The sequence below is a fragment of the Bufo gargarizans genome, unplaced genomic scaffold (assembly GCF_014858855.1).
Source record: "Bufo gargarizans isolate SCDJY-AF-19 unplaced genomic scaffold, ASM1485885v1 original_scaffold_1261_pilon, whole genome shotgun sequence".
NCBI classification, from domain to species: domain Eukaryota; kingdom Metazoa; phylum Chordata; class Amphibia; order Anura; family Bufonidae; genus Bufo; species Bufo gargarizans.
The window spans coordinates 341,881-356,934 of NW_025334289.1; the positions used below are offsets into that span (position 1 = coordinate 341,881).

Here is a 15,054-nt window from a genome sequence, read left to right on the forward strand (position 1 = left end):
ACAATGTATCCCCTATTGGGTATTCAGTATTGAGAGATACACATCGATCAATACATATACAAATAGCTCTGGACCAGCAAGGTCCTATACTTGGATGGAGCCATTATGCCTCAAAGAGGGATCAGGAAGGCACAGCTGTGATGGCGATATGGAAGGATGGTGGCGTGGATGACAGGCGTGGAGCGGTGTCATCGAGAGATGCGGCGCTTTTTAAATGCGTTCGCCAGGCAAAATATTGCGAAATCTGAGCTAATGGAGTTCTGTCCATGCTCTCTCTAAAGGAGTCCCCCGACTTGACAAAGGGACAGGCCTTACATCTCCCACACTTAAAAGTGCCATTTTTGCGATTCTGAAGCCAAGTTTCTTTTTTGGGGGGTTCATAAATGGCTATGTACCAAAGAATCCCCAATGTTTCTTCCTCTACGAAAAGTTATAAAGGGGGTGTCTGCTAAATGATCTTTCAAATCAGGATCTGTTTTGAGATAGGACCAATAGCGGCTGAGAATGTCCCTAACTTGATTATGCTGGGAATCAAAGGACCCAATAATGCGGATTAGGATGTCATCTTTCCTCTCACGTACTTGAAGAAGAGAAGCATGATCACTCTCACGTGGATGAAAACAGGCTTGTTTCAGGAAATAATCAGGATAGCCTCTCTGTTTAAACCTAAGGAAAAGTATAGTCGCCTCATGTTCAAATTCATCTAGTGTGGAACAATTGCATCTCACTGTTAGAAAATGACCCTTCGGGATACCCTTTCTTAATGATTTGGCATGATGACTTTCCCACTTCAGCAGGATGTTAGTTGTGGTTTGTTTATGATGAAGGGTGGTCTTTAGTTGTTGGCCTTGTCCCTTACTGATTTTTAAGTCAAAAAATGATATCGATATATTATAAATTTCAAAGGTAAAACTTAACCAATATGGTTTACATTAAGTATTTTCATAAAACTTTCAAACTCTATGGTGGTCCCTGTCCAATCGAATATCATCAACATAGCGTACCCGTAACTGTGTCCTCCCACCAGCCCTGGAGCAGATTTTCATAGGTGGGCGCACATGGTCTCCCCATTGCGGTGCCCGAGCTGGTGGTCGAATTTGCCTTCTGACAAAAAATAATTATGTGTCAATAGGTACTCAAGGAGACGTAACACAAGTCGATAGTGTCCCCTAAATTCATTGCTCCTAGAGTCAAGGTAATATTTCACCGCAGCTAGGCCTTTAGCATGAGGTATGGATGTGTATAGAAATTCAACATCTATAGAGGCTAAAAAAGTGTTGGCCTCAATACTAATACCCTCCAATTTTTTTAAAAGGTCAGTCGTTTCACGGAGATAAGAAGGTAAGGTCAAAAGAAAGGGAATCTAAATGTGGTCTACGTATGTTCCTAAAAGTTGAGTGAGGTTTTCAATCCCCGAAACAATAGGACGGTCTTTTAGTGGTTCAAGGCCTTTATGAATTTTAGATAAACAATAAAAGGTCGCTATTCGCAGATGTAAGGGCAATAAGTAGTCCATCTCCCCACGATTAATTAATTTATCCTCTAAAGCAGGCATGCTCAACCTGCGGCCCTCCAGCTGTTGTAAAACTACAACTCCCACAATGCCCTGCTGTAGGCTGATAGCTGTAGGCTGTTCAGGCATGCTGGGAGTTGTAGTTTTGCAACAGCGGGAGGGCTGCAGGTTGAGCATGCCTGCTCTAAAGCTTCTTGTAAGATGAAATGAAGTTCAGATTTGTATTGTTTATTTGGATCCTGTCTTAAGATTTCATAATTGGTTTCATCAGACAAAAGAGCCATACACATATCTTTATATCGATGACAATTACATACAACAGTATCACCCCCCTTGTCTGAAGGTTTTATTATCAGATTTTTGTTGTCCCTTAGATTTTTCAATCCTGTCATCTCTTCATATGTGTAGTTCTTGTGTGTAGGGGTCTGTGATAAATTAGTAAGATCTCTAGTCACAGAGTTAAGAAATATTTCAATATGCATGTCAACACCTCTTGGTGGATTCTTAGCGCTCTTATTTCCCAGGTTTGTAAATGGGCCTTCTCTTCTGGCTCTTTCATTATCATTGAGGAGGCCCATTATATTCTCAAAACCTGGGAGATCTGTCATTTCTAGGCCCATCTCAGCACATTTTTGTTTGTCAGTCTGTGCAAATGTTTTACAACACCTTAACTTACACACAAATAAATTAATATCCTTAAGCCATTGAAAACAATCAAAACGGTTAGTTGGAACAACTCTAAGGCCTTTTGAAATTATAGATATCTCAGCATCTGACATTGTTGATCCAGAAAGACTCAGGACCAGAGACTTGTCAGGTGATGTTGCAATCATTTCTTTTGTAGTGTTCTGAGTTTTGAGTGTTCTGGCTTAAAAAAATCATATTGTCTATGGAACCATGGGTAGATAACAATGTGGCAGAATATAATGTAGGTGATGGTGATGTACCATCCCCTCTCCCTGCTACATGAGGGGGAAAAGACCCTCCTTCTCTCACTTCATTGGACTGTTCCCATTGTTTCTAGGTTTGCATGTAGGGGAATGGAAGTTGTGAGTGTGAATATTGGTTACCTCAATAAGCAGATTTAGAGGAAAAATTCCTATTGCATCCTCTAAAACGACCCCAATTTTTATATTGAGTTCTTTGAGTGGAACTGAAATTCTGTTGTTCAATATCAGAACTATATGCCTCAGAGGCAGATGTATCAGTTACCGAGTCCCTTGATTCCAGACGTGTAATATTATAAGCTGTTTTATTTCTAAATTCAGTCAGAATTTTTACAAATTGTCTGTGTTTACGTTCGATTAGGGAGTTTTTAAATATCTCAATATTGTTCTGTAATTCTGACTCTCTCTTTGTGAATTCCATATGATCTTTAAAAGTCAATGCTATTTCCGTAATTTCCCCAATCTTCTTTTCTATTTCAGACAATTTAATATTTTCTTGTGTCAATAGTAATTTCATAAATCTCAAAGAACTCTCAGTAGCCTCTTGTTCCCATTTGATCAAGAGGTCTTGAGTACAAATACGTTTAGCCGGGCGGATAAAAATCCTCAGTCCGCTTGGTACAATAGAGTTTTTTATATAGTTCTCTAGAGACTGGATTTCCCACCTTTAATGTGTGCCAGTGAAAAAAAAACTCCCTTCTGTGTGCCAGTACAAACAATACCCCCTCTTAGTGCCCCAGTAGAGCCACTGTAGAGCTCTCTATAATGTGAGCCAGTACAAACATTATGCCCCCTTACGTGTGCCAGTCCAAAATGCCCCTATTTAGTGCCACCAGTAGAAAAAATGCCCCATAGTGCTCCTCTCCGCCCCTCATAGTGGGCGAACAGCATGGTGCCAAATAAAAAATAATTATCTGAAATACTTACCTCCATGTGGTGGCAGGCCTCTTCCAGCCTGTTTCTTGAGCTGTATACGCTGCCTGGCTCATGTGATTACATCATCGCACTGCCTGTCCTAGTCTCTGATAGGTTTCAGCCCTAGTGCCTGTAGACTATCAATGGTAATGGCAAGGCAGGGAGACATCGCTCCTATCCCCTGTTACAGAATTTAACTGTATTGACTTCCTTAGGACAGCAAAACAGTTGGCTACAGAGAGATGAGCACCACAACTGGGCAGAGAATCAATCATAATGTAAGAAGCATGAAGCAGCAAAAGATTGTGGTTTCACTATGGTTGGACTAAGGGGTCAAGAGTATAGCAGCGGAAAGTATAAGCAGTAAGGATCTAGTTACCGTAATTCTGGTATAAAGGTAGAGAAGAGGAAGAAGAGGAGAGAAGCGTGAAGGGTCTACCCAGATTTGGGGTGGAGGGCCTGTCTAGCTTTGAAGCCAGGTACAACTGGCATCTAAATATAAAAGAATAGACCCAACTGTAAATTGCTCTACTAGGGTGAAGGTTTTGAAAGGAATTAAAGCCATAATATGGGACATCTTGGATGACTGGTTCATTTTTTGATGGAGATAGTGTGATAATGAAACTTCAGAATCCTGCCAGAAATACAGAAAATGAGTAAACATGTATGTATATCTATAGTATGTAGCATATGAAAATGATTCTAGCATGATCCCGAGAGTGATAAGTTGACAATACATATCTCCCTATATTAATGCCATTAAGATGCAGATTTTTAACAACATAGATTGGACACAAATAAAGGTAACAATTACTGTGCTCTAGAAGTTTAGGGCAATGGCACATGGCCTAGATTTGGAGCAGCCTGATGGTGCCTACAACAGCCGGGATCATGTTAATCAAGACTTTAGGGTTGGGTTGGACTCTGGACAACACCCACTTGACTATTCACTTGTCATTAGCATACTGCACACAGCGTTGTAAAGACTGATTTTATACCCTGTTTGGAAAGACAGTCAGGTCATCTATTATTGCATGGTCATGGTTTAGGGTTGCTCCTCGGAGACCTCAGAGAGAGTCGTTAATGCTTATCAGACTTAAAAAGGTTACCAACTAATTTATAAAGGCTTTGGTCTTCATGTATTAATTGTCAGTGTTCAAATGGAACATTCACCACCACTGTAAAACATATTTTTAATAACATGGAAAATTGCAGATCACAAAGAACTCCAGGGAACATCTAACGATCTGCAGGCTCCTTGGCATGGGAGGCTAGAAGGAATCAGTTACTTCTCTCTAAAAAGATCACTGCAACCCATTAGGTTTTCTCTGCTTGATAAGCCATTAGACTAAATCATGCAGAGCAAAAGGCAGTAAAAAAATAAAATTACCTTAACCCCTTAGGGACACAGCCTTTTTACACCTTAGGACCAGGCCATTTTTTGCAAATCTGACCAGTGTCACTTTAAGTGCTCATAACTTTAAAACGCTTTGACTTATCCAGGCCGTTCTGAGATCGTTTTTTCGTCACATATTGTACTTCATGACACTGGTGAAATGAAGTCAAAAAAATATTTTTTTTTGCACCAAAAAATACCTAATTTAACAAATTTTTGGAAAAATTTGCAAATTTCAAAGTTTCAGTTTCTCTACTTCTGTAATACATAGTAATACCCCCCAAAATTGTGATGACTTTACATTCCCCATATGTCTACTTTATGTTTGAATTGTTTTGGGAATGATATTTTATTTTTTGGGGATGTTATAAGGCTTAGAAGTTTAGAAGCAAATCTTGAAATTTTTCAGCAATTTACAAAAACGACATTTTTAGGGACCAGTTCAGGTCTGAAGTCACTTTGCGAGGCTTACATAATAGAAACCACCCAAAAATGACCCCATCTAAGAAACTACACCCCTCAAGGTATTCAAAACTGATTTTACATACGTTGTTAACCCTTTAGGTGTTGCACAAGAGTTATTGGCAAATGGGGATGAAATTTGAGAATTTCTTTTTTTTGTCAAATTTTTTATTTTAACCCATTTTTTCCACTAACAAAGCAAGGGTTAACAGCCAAACAAGACTGTATCTTTATTACCCTGACTCTGCCGTTTACAGAAACACCCAATATGTGGCCGTAAACTACTGTACGGCCACACAGCGGGGCATAGAGTGAAAGGTGCGCCGTTTGGTTTTTGGAGGGCTGATTTTTATGGACTGGTTTATTTACACCATGTCCCATTTGAAGACCCCTGATGCACCCCTAGAGTAGAAACTCCCTAAAAGTGACCCCATCTAAGAAACTACACCCCTCAAGGTATTCAAAACTGATTTTACATTCGTCGTTAACCCTTTAGGTGTTGCGCAAGAGTTATTGGCAAATGGGGATGAAATTGGAAAATTTCATTTTTTTGTCTAATTTTCCATTTTAACCCATTTTTTCCACTAACAAATCAAGGGTTAACAGCCAAACAAGACTGTATCTTTATTACCCTGACTCTGCCGTTTACAGAAACACCCAATATGTGGCCGTAAACTACTGTACGGCCACACAGCGGGGCATAGAGTGAAAGGTGCGCCGTTTGGTTTTTGGAGGGCTGATTTTTATGGACTGGTTTATTTACACCATGTCCCATTTGAAGACCCCTGATGCACCCCTAGAGTAGAAACTCCCTAAAAGTGACCCCATCTAAGAAACTACACCCCTCAAGGTATTCAAAACTGATTTTACATTCGTCGTTAACCCTTTAGGTGTTGCGCAAGAGTTATTGGCAAATGGGGATGAAATTGGAAAATTTCATTTTTTTGCCTTATTTTCCATTTTAACCCATGTTTTCTACTAACAAAGCAAGGGTTAACAGCCAAACAAGACTGTATCTTTATTACCCTGACTCTGCCGTTTACAGAAATACCCAATATGTGGCCGTACACTACTGTACGGCCACACAGCGGGGCGTAGAGTGAAAGGTGCGCCGTTTGGTTTTTGGAGGGCTGATTTTTATGGACTGGTTTATTTACACCATGTCCCATTTGAAGACCCCTGATGCACCCCTAGAGTAGAAACTCCCTAAAAGTGACCCCATCTAAGAAACTACACCCCTCAAGGTATTCAAAACTGATTTTACATTCGTCGTTAACCCTTTAGGTGTTGCGCAAGAGTTATTGGCAAATGGGGATGAAATTTGCAAATTTCATTTTTTTGTCTAATTTTCCATTTTAACCCATTTTTTCCACTAACAAATCAAGGGTTAACAGCCAAACAAGACTGTATCTTTATTACCCTGACTCTGCCGTTTACAGAAACACCCAATATGTGGCCGTAAACTACTGTACGGCCACACAGCGGGGCATAGAGTGAAAGGTGCGCCGTTTGGTTTTTGGAGGGCTGATTTTTATGGACTGGTTTATTTACACCATGTCCCATTTGAAGACCCCTGATGCACCCCTAGAGTAGAAACTCCCTAAAAGTGACCCCATCTAAGAAACTACACCCCTCAAGGTATTCAAAACTGATTTTACATTCGTCGTTAACCCTTTAGGTGTTGCGCAAGAGTTATTGGCAAATGGGGATGAAATTGGAAAATTTCATTTTTTTGCCTTATTTTCCATTTTAACCCATGTTTTCTACTAACAAAGCAAGGGTTAACAGCCAAACAAGACTGTATCTTTATTACCCTGACTCTGCCGTTTACAGAAATACCCAATATGTGGCCGTACACTACTGTACGGCCACACAGCGGGGCGTAGAGTGAAAGGTGCGCCGTTTGGTTTTTGGAGGGCTGATTTTTATGGACCGGTTTATTTACACCGTGTCCTGTTTCAACCCCCCTGATGCACCCCTGGAGTCGAAACTCCCTAAAAGTGACCCCATTTTGGAAACTACGGGATAAGGTGGCATTTTTTGGGGGAGTATTTTTAGGGTAAATATAATTTTTGGTTGCTCTATATTACATTTTTGTGAGGTAAGGTTACCAAAAATTGAAATTCTGATATTTCATCTCCATTTGCCATTAACTGTTGAGGAACACCTAAAGGGTTAATAAAGTTTGTATAATCATTTTTGAATACCTTGAGGGGTGTAGTTTCTTAGATGGGGTCAATTTTAGGGAGTTTTTACTCTAGGGGGGCATCAGGGGGGCTTCAAAAGGGATATGGTGTCAATAAAAAAGGCCATCAAAATCGGCCTTCCAGAAACCATGTCGGTCCTTTCCTTTTGCAGCCTCCCTTTTACGGATACAGCAGTTTACGACCACAAATGTGGCGTTTCTGTAAACTGCAGTATCAGGGTAATAAATTTTAACTTTTGTTTGGTTGTTAACCCTTGTTTTCTTACCGGAAAAAACGGACTGAAATGGAAAAGTGCCAAAAATAGCGGTTTTGGCACCGTTTTTTTTGTTTTTTTTTTAACCGTGTTAATCTGGGTAGTTAGGTCATGGGATATTGTTATAGAGGAGATTCTTACGGACGCGGCAATATCTAATAAGTCTACTTTTTTTTACAATTATTTAGGTTTTTGACTATATTATCTTTTTTGATACAACTTTTTTTTTTGGGTATCTCTAAAGTCTAAGTGTAATTTTTTTAATTTTCTTTTAGCCAATTATCTTATGTGGGGGCTCATTTTTTGCGGGATGAGCGGACGGTTTTATTGGCACTATTTTGGGGGCTATATGACTTTTTGATCGCTTGCTATGAAACTTTTTGTTATGTAAGGTGACAAAAAAAAAATTTTTGCACCTATTTTTTTTTTTTTTTTTTTACTGTGTTAATCTGGGGGGTTGGGTCATGGGGTATTTTTATAGAGGAGATTCTTACGGACGTGGCGATACCTAATAAGTCAACTTTTTTTTTACAATAATTTAGGTTTTAGACTATATTATCCTTTTTGATACCCTAAAAAAAAATTTGTATCTCTAAAGTCTAAGGGTCATTTTCAATTTTTTTTTTTATCTGATTATCTTATGTGGGGGCTCATTTTTTGCGGGATGAGATGACGGTTGTATTGGCACTAATTTGGGGGCTATATGACTTTTTGATCGCTTGCTATTAAACTTTTTATTATGTAAGGTGACAAAAAAAAACTTTTTTTGCACCTTTTTTTTTTTTCTGGACCGTGTTAATCTGGGGGGTTAGGTCATGGGGCATTTTTATAGAGGAGATTATTACAGACGCGGCAATACCTATGTCTACTTTTAATAAATTATTTTAGTTTTTTTGGGTGTCTCAAGTCTGAGAACCATTTTTTTTTTTTATCCCATGTCAGTCCTAAATTGGGATATAAATTTAGTACTCCATGGAAGTGTGATACTCCCTGAAGCAACCGTCAATGCAGAGGCCCGGATGATCGGGGCATGTGTCGCACTGAGTAGTCGTGTCCTTCCGTATCCCCCTCCTGCGACACACTCTGCACTTTTTTTGGGTTCGTCCCTTCTTTCCAGTATGGGGGACCACACCTGGAAAGTGTTGGCCAGGGACGTTGCCGCGGTACCTCGCACAGGGACAGGGGTGATGCCGTTACCATGAATTGTGGACAGCATAAGGACATCCCTCTTGTCCTTATACCTGACCAGCAACAGGTTTCCAGTGGTAAGGGCACGGGTCTCACCCCTGGGGATGGGTACCTGGAGGGGGTGGGCAGGGAGGCCGCGTTGATTTTTCCGCACGGTCCCACAAGCGGACGTGGATCTGGCGGCAAGGGACTGGAACAAGGGGATACTGGTATAAAAGTTATCCACGTACAAGTGGTAACCCTTATCCAGCAGTGGGTACATAAGGTCCCACACGAGTTTCCCGGTAACACCCAGAGTGGGGGGACATTCTGGTGGTTGAATCCGGGAATCTCGCCCCTCGTACACACGAAATTTGTAAGTGTACCCTGAGGTACTCTCACAAATTTTGTATAGCTTCACGCCATACCTCGCCCGCTTGGAAGGCACATACTGGCGGAAAATGAGTCTCCCCTTGAACGCAATGAGAGACTCATCAACCACGACCTCCCTTCCAGGTACATAGGCCTCCATGAATTTGGCCCCAAAGTGATCGATGACCGGCCGTATCTTGTACAGACGGTCATGGGCAGGATCACCTCGGGGTGGACATGCTGCATTATCGGAATAATGCAGACATTTCCTGATGGCCTCAAACCGGGAGCGTGTCATAACCGTACTGTAAAGTGGGGTCTGATATAGGACGTCCCCACTCCAGTACAGCCTGGCACTGGGTTTCTTGACCAGGCCCATATGCAGCACGAGGCCCCAAAATGTCCTCATTTCGGCTGCACTGACCGGCGTCCAGCCACCGGGCCTGGCCAAAAAGGAGCCCGGGTGTTGAGCGACGAACTGTTGGGCGTACAGATTCGTCTGCTCCACCATCAGATTTACCAGTGAGTCACTGAAAAAATGACAAAAAAAGTCATATTCAGTGTAGCCCACTGTGGAAATCTGGATTCCTGATTGGCCTACAAAATCAGGAATCACGGGCTCGTATCGCTCTGGGCTACACCAGACAAGTTCACCGGCAGGGTGCTCCGGTGGATTTAACTGGTGGGCCGGGAAACCAGTACGAGCCCCAGAGCTGCTCGTACTAGTGTGGGCCACAGGGTCCCTAACATGGCGGTCCCCTTGCTCCGCCTGGCGGCGTCTCCTCATCGCTAGATGATGAGGAGGATGCGGATGACAACAGGAATGTGGGGTCATCCTCATCCTCACTGGGACTCTCGGACTCGGAGGCAAGCTGGGCGTATGCCTCCTCGGCCGAGAACGTCCGGCGGGCCATAGGGGAGTGTGTGTCTGCGTGTATATGTGCGTGTGTGTAACTCTTTATTTGGTGTGCGTGTGTGAGGGGGCACGGGTGTTCACGAACTCACCCTAAAACTAACAGAAAAAAATAAATAAAACGAACTAAAAAAAAGGGCAAAAAAGTGAGGAAAAAAAATTCAAAACTGCTGATCAACCGTCCGAAGTTGATCAGCGGTGGGGTGTGCGATGCGCTTACAGTGGCCGGACGCTAAGTGCCGGTCACAGTCAGCGAACTCAAAAAAAAAAAAAAAAAAAGCACCCCAAAAAAGGTGGGGGGGGGGGGGCAAGTGGCAGGGGGAGGGGGGCAAGTGGCAGCACCCCTGGGGGGTCTAGGGTCACACAGCTGTGCTGTGGACCCCAGACACCCTAACTAGGGTGATGCAATAAAAAGTAAAAAAAAACTAACTTTCCCTTTTTTTTCCCTGCCTATCCCAAACTTTCCCTAGCTGTCCCTATGTACCTGATGGGGTGCTGGGGCACAGATCGGGTCCTGGGGGCACAGATCAGGGGTGCTGGCAGCGATGGTGGACACAAGCAGGCAGCTCCTCTCTCCTCCGGCGCTGGAACACAAAAGGAGGAGGAGAGGGGCGCCTGCCTCTTTTGAATCTGCCGCCGCACCGCCCCCTGACCAATCAGAAAGCGATCCTGAGTGGTGATGTCACCATCACCACTCAGGATCGCTGGATGGTGATTGGTGGAGTGAAATCACACCACCATCACCATCCTGTTCCGGGTTATCGGGTCTTCAGAGACCCGAATAACCCGGAAACGCAGAAAACCGCAGGTCTGAATTGACCTGCGGTTTTTTGCGATCGCATACATGGGGGGGTCACCGGACCCCCCGACGCATTTGCCCCAAGTGCCTGCTCAATGATTTGAGCAGGCACGGGGTTCCGATCGCCGCCGGCCGCGCGGCGGTGATTGAAAATGCACAGGGCGTACATGTACGCCCTGTGTCCTTAAGTACCAGGGCACAAGGGCGTACCTGTACGCCCTGTGTCCTTAAGGGGTTAAAGTCCAAAAAAATGTCTGGCCAATCTTGCACAACCTCTCCGATGCCCTCCACTCTTCTGCCCAAACTGGGCCTGCATGGACCACGTGCTATTCATCACACTGCAACTAAGCACTGGCCTCAAAGGTGCTGCAACCAGCACTGGCATCATGATGTCAGAGCACATGTTATTAGTGAGATTGGTGATTGGCTTTAGCAATAAAGCAACCAATGAATGTGATGTCATTAGAACAGGTCAAGCGGGGACCAGAACAGTGGTGTTTTGGCTTGAAAAGTTCATGCTTGGTGAAATTTTATTATGCCATTATGCATAGGATATAGTTTGGTAAAGCCTCATTCACACTGTCAGTGTTTGGTCAGTGATTTCCATCAGTGATTTTGAGCCAAAACCAGGATTGGAGCCTCCACAGACATAAGGTATAAGGGTAAGATCTGCACCTGTTCTGTGTTTAGAGCCGCGCCTGGTTTTGGCTCAAAATCACTGATGGAAATCACTGACCGAACACTGACGTGTGAATGAGGCATAAGAAACTGTGTTCATTAAGAAAGGTCCAATGTATTCCATGAGTTTAAGAAGCTAAACATTTACCAAGATGTTTGGCCAGGAAGCTCTTCTTGATGACTTTAGAGAAGTGTTCCTCATAATTTGAGAATATCTCACAGAATGAATACCTGTGGTAAGTCCTGATGCATTGACACTAATTATATCACCTCTCCTGCACATGACCGTATCTATCTTGCGGTCCTCAAATTGCAGATCTGCAAAATACGGATGCAGCTAAACCTACAAAAATTGCCAGTCCGCATAATGATCATCAAAATTAGTTTATTAAACAATACGCGGAAATAATTAAAAAGGTTTAAAAATAACAGTGCAGGTAAGGCTACTTTCACACTCGAGTTTGGTGCAGATCCATCATGGATCTTCACAGACGGATCCGTTCAGATAATGCAAACGTCTGCATCCGTTCAGAACGGATCCATTTGTATTATCTGTAACATAGCCAAAACAGATCCGTCTTGAACACCATTGAAAGTCAATGGAGGACGGATCAGTTTTCTATTTTGCCAGATTGTGTCAGTGAAAACGGATCTGTCCCCATTGACTTAAAGGGACACTGACAGGCCCAATAAGCATATTTAGGTATATATATGACAGTACAGGTCATATAAAGGGTATTAGAATCATCTAAGTATCCCCCTGTCCACCTTATAAATACAGTAAAAAGAAGTTATATAACCTGCTTTCATCGTGTTCAATCTGCCCACGGGGCGGTGCTTCATCTCAACTTGCGCCCAGCCAGCCTCGCCATAACTGCCGTTTGAAGCGCCGCCCAGCTAATCAATATTCACTTCGCTGGGCGGCTACTCTGAAGCGCTGCTGTGCCCGGCGCATGCGCATTAAGCAGAGGCTGCATCGGCCTCTGGGAATCAGACTGTGCGCAGGCGCGATGCGATCCCGGCCAGTGAGGGTGCCGGGCGCATGCGCTGAAGATGGCCGGGGACACTAGTAGCCGCCCAGCGAAGTGAATATTGATTAGCTGGGCGGCCTCTTCAAACGGCAGTTGTGGCGAGGCTGGCTGGGCGCAAGTGGAGATGAAACGCCGCCCCTTGGGCAGATTGAACACGATGAAAGCAGGTTATAAAACTTCTTTTTACTGTATTTATAAGGTGGACAGGGGGGATACTTAGATGATTCTAATACACTTTATATTTCATATATATACCTAAATATGCATTTTGGGCCTGTCAGTGTCCCTTTAAATTGTGTGTCAGGACAGATCCATTTGGCTCAGTTTAATCAGACGGACACCAAAACGCTGCAATCAGTGTTTTGGTGTCCGTCTCCAAAGCGGAATGAAGACTGAAAGCAGGCAAACTGATGCATTCTGAGCGGATCCTTTTCCATTCAGGATGCATTAGGGCAAAACTGATCCATTTTGGACCGCCTGTGAGAGCCCTGAACGGATGTCACAAATGGAAAGCCAAAACGCCAGTGTGAAAGTAGCCTAAGATGGCGACATCACTGGAGGGGACCACATGGGCGATATCATATCATATATCAGTAAATCATCAAAACACCAGAAATAAAGTGCAATAAAGCAGGGCTGGCCAACCTGCGGCTCTCCAGCTGTTGCAAAACTACAACTCCCAGCATGCCCAGTCTGCCTACAGCTATCAGTCTACAGAAGGGCATGGTGGAAGACAAGTTGTAGTTTTACAACAGCTGGAGAGCCGCAGGTTGGCCAGCCCTGGTCTAAAGTTACATTGAAAAAAGGGACGCCATGCTGCCGTTCATGCAACCACAGTTTATTGTCACAAAAATGGCGGGAAAGAACACATCCTTTCTTGGCACTGTCCTGGCAATAAACTGAATCTTCCCGTTGAACACAACAAACCGCAGTAAGAAACTCAGGCTCTTCTCAGTGATCTCTGTAGGAACGGCTAGAACGCAAGAGGCCATGATGGATGAAATCAAATTATTGCATCACATGACTACTAAGGTATGATGTCATTACCAAGCTGTGATGTCACATTACGAAGGTGTGATGTCACATGACTACTAAGATGTGATGCCATTTGTCTGCACTCCACAAAAGTACTCTCAGAAGGTTGCTCCACATTTATTCATGAATCTCCTGAGAAGCAGATAGTTCTGATCATTTTTAATTGATAGACAGGGTCTGGTTTGATAACCATGATCACTGTTACATAATTATCAGGAACTGGGTTATTCCTCTGCCCAAACAAAAGGCAGTTATATAGCAGTTGTATAACACGCACCTGGCACAGCAATCTCCTAGTATTCCTAACTGACAGCAGGGTGAGGAGACCTTCGTGCAGTAGCACAGCGCCCCCTGCCGTCACGTGTCAGGTAACGCTACCATTTTCACCTGAGGCTCCAGCGGCAGTTGTAGAATGAGATCCCCTGACTACGGGGCTTCATGCTACAACCTAGAAGTGTGTGGAGGAACCGAATACATAGAAACCTGCTGCGTGACTATATAAGAAAAAGGTGACAAAGACTAACCTCAAGGCGTGCACCTACCACAAGTCATCCAGCTCCCAGTCCTGCAGAAGCGCCCAGTCAGAGGTGTCCATAGCGGCTGAAGTAGTAGTGGGAGCTGCTGCCGCCTCACATGGCGGCAGCCCGTGCCCTGAGACTTGTCCAGCAGGCAGTGTACCCGCAGGGTGTGTGGTGGCTCCTCCGGGTGAGCTGTGGAGGATGCTCTCCTGTCAGGCTGCAGCTCTGCTCCTTCTCCCTGGCGCTGAAGCTACGAGTCCCTCCTTCCTCCTTGTGCTGCCAGGTTCCAGCCTACCAGCAGCTCACCCTCCATGTACAGCTAGGGGGGAACTGCCCCAGTGTGGCATGACCATGGGCAAATGTGCCCACTTCTAGAAAGTTCTGCCACTTCTTAGTTCTATGTGTGAGGCTTCTGGGGATCTGAGTGACAACCAGCATGGCCACCCTGCAGACTCTACACAGGTTGTCACCCAGGTTACACTCGTGCATTACAAATCCTGTGTAGCTGCAGAACTAGGCATCTACCATCATGGCACCTGCGGCCGCATTTTCCTGTCGCCATCTAGCACAGGACACTAGTAACGTATACTTGTGGTTAAAAGCAAAATAACCCATATAATACTCAATGAACAAGGTATTACCATATAATGGAGCAGTATACATTAGGGTACAAGTACACTGTGACTTTTTGTAGTGCGGCTCATTGATTTTAAACTGTAACTGTCATTTTTTATTTTATTTTTTGCAATGTGTCACTGACCATTTTTGTAATATACTTTAATTACTGAAATTGTACATTTCTATAAAAAAAAAAGCTGTAAAGTGGCCCATCTTGAGCATTAGCGACG

At 43.7% G+C, this 15,054-nt stretch overlaps 1 protein-coding gene across 1 annotated transcript in view; it reads right to left on the reverse strand.

The window, feature by feature from the left end:
* Positions 1-14,325, reverse strand: part of LOC122923150 (AF4/FMR2 family member 3-like) — a 131,560-nt gene extending 117,235 nt beyond the window's left edge. Inside the window, exon 1 of the mRNA XM_044273877.1 lies at positions 14,213-14,325. The gene's annotated coding sequence lies outside the window, so the exon portion shown is untranslated. The remainder of the gene's footprint in view (positions 1-14,212) is intronic.
* Positions 14,326-15,054: the final 729 nt, after the last annotated feature.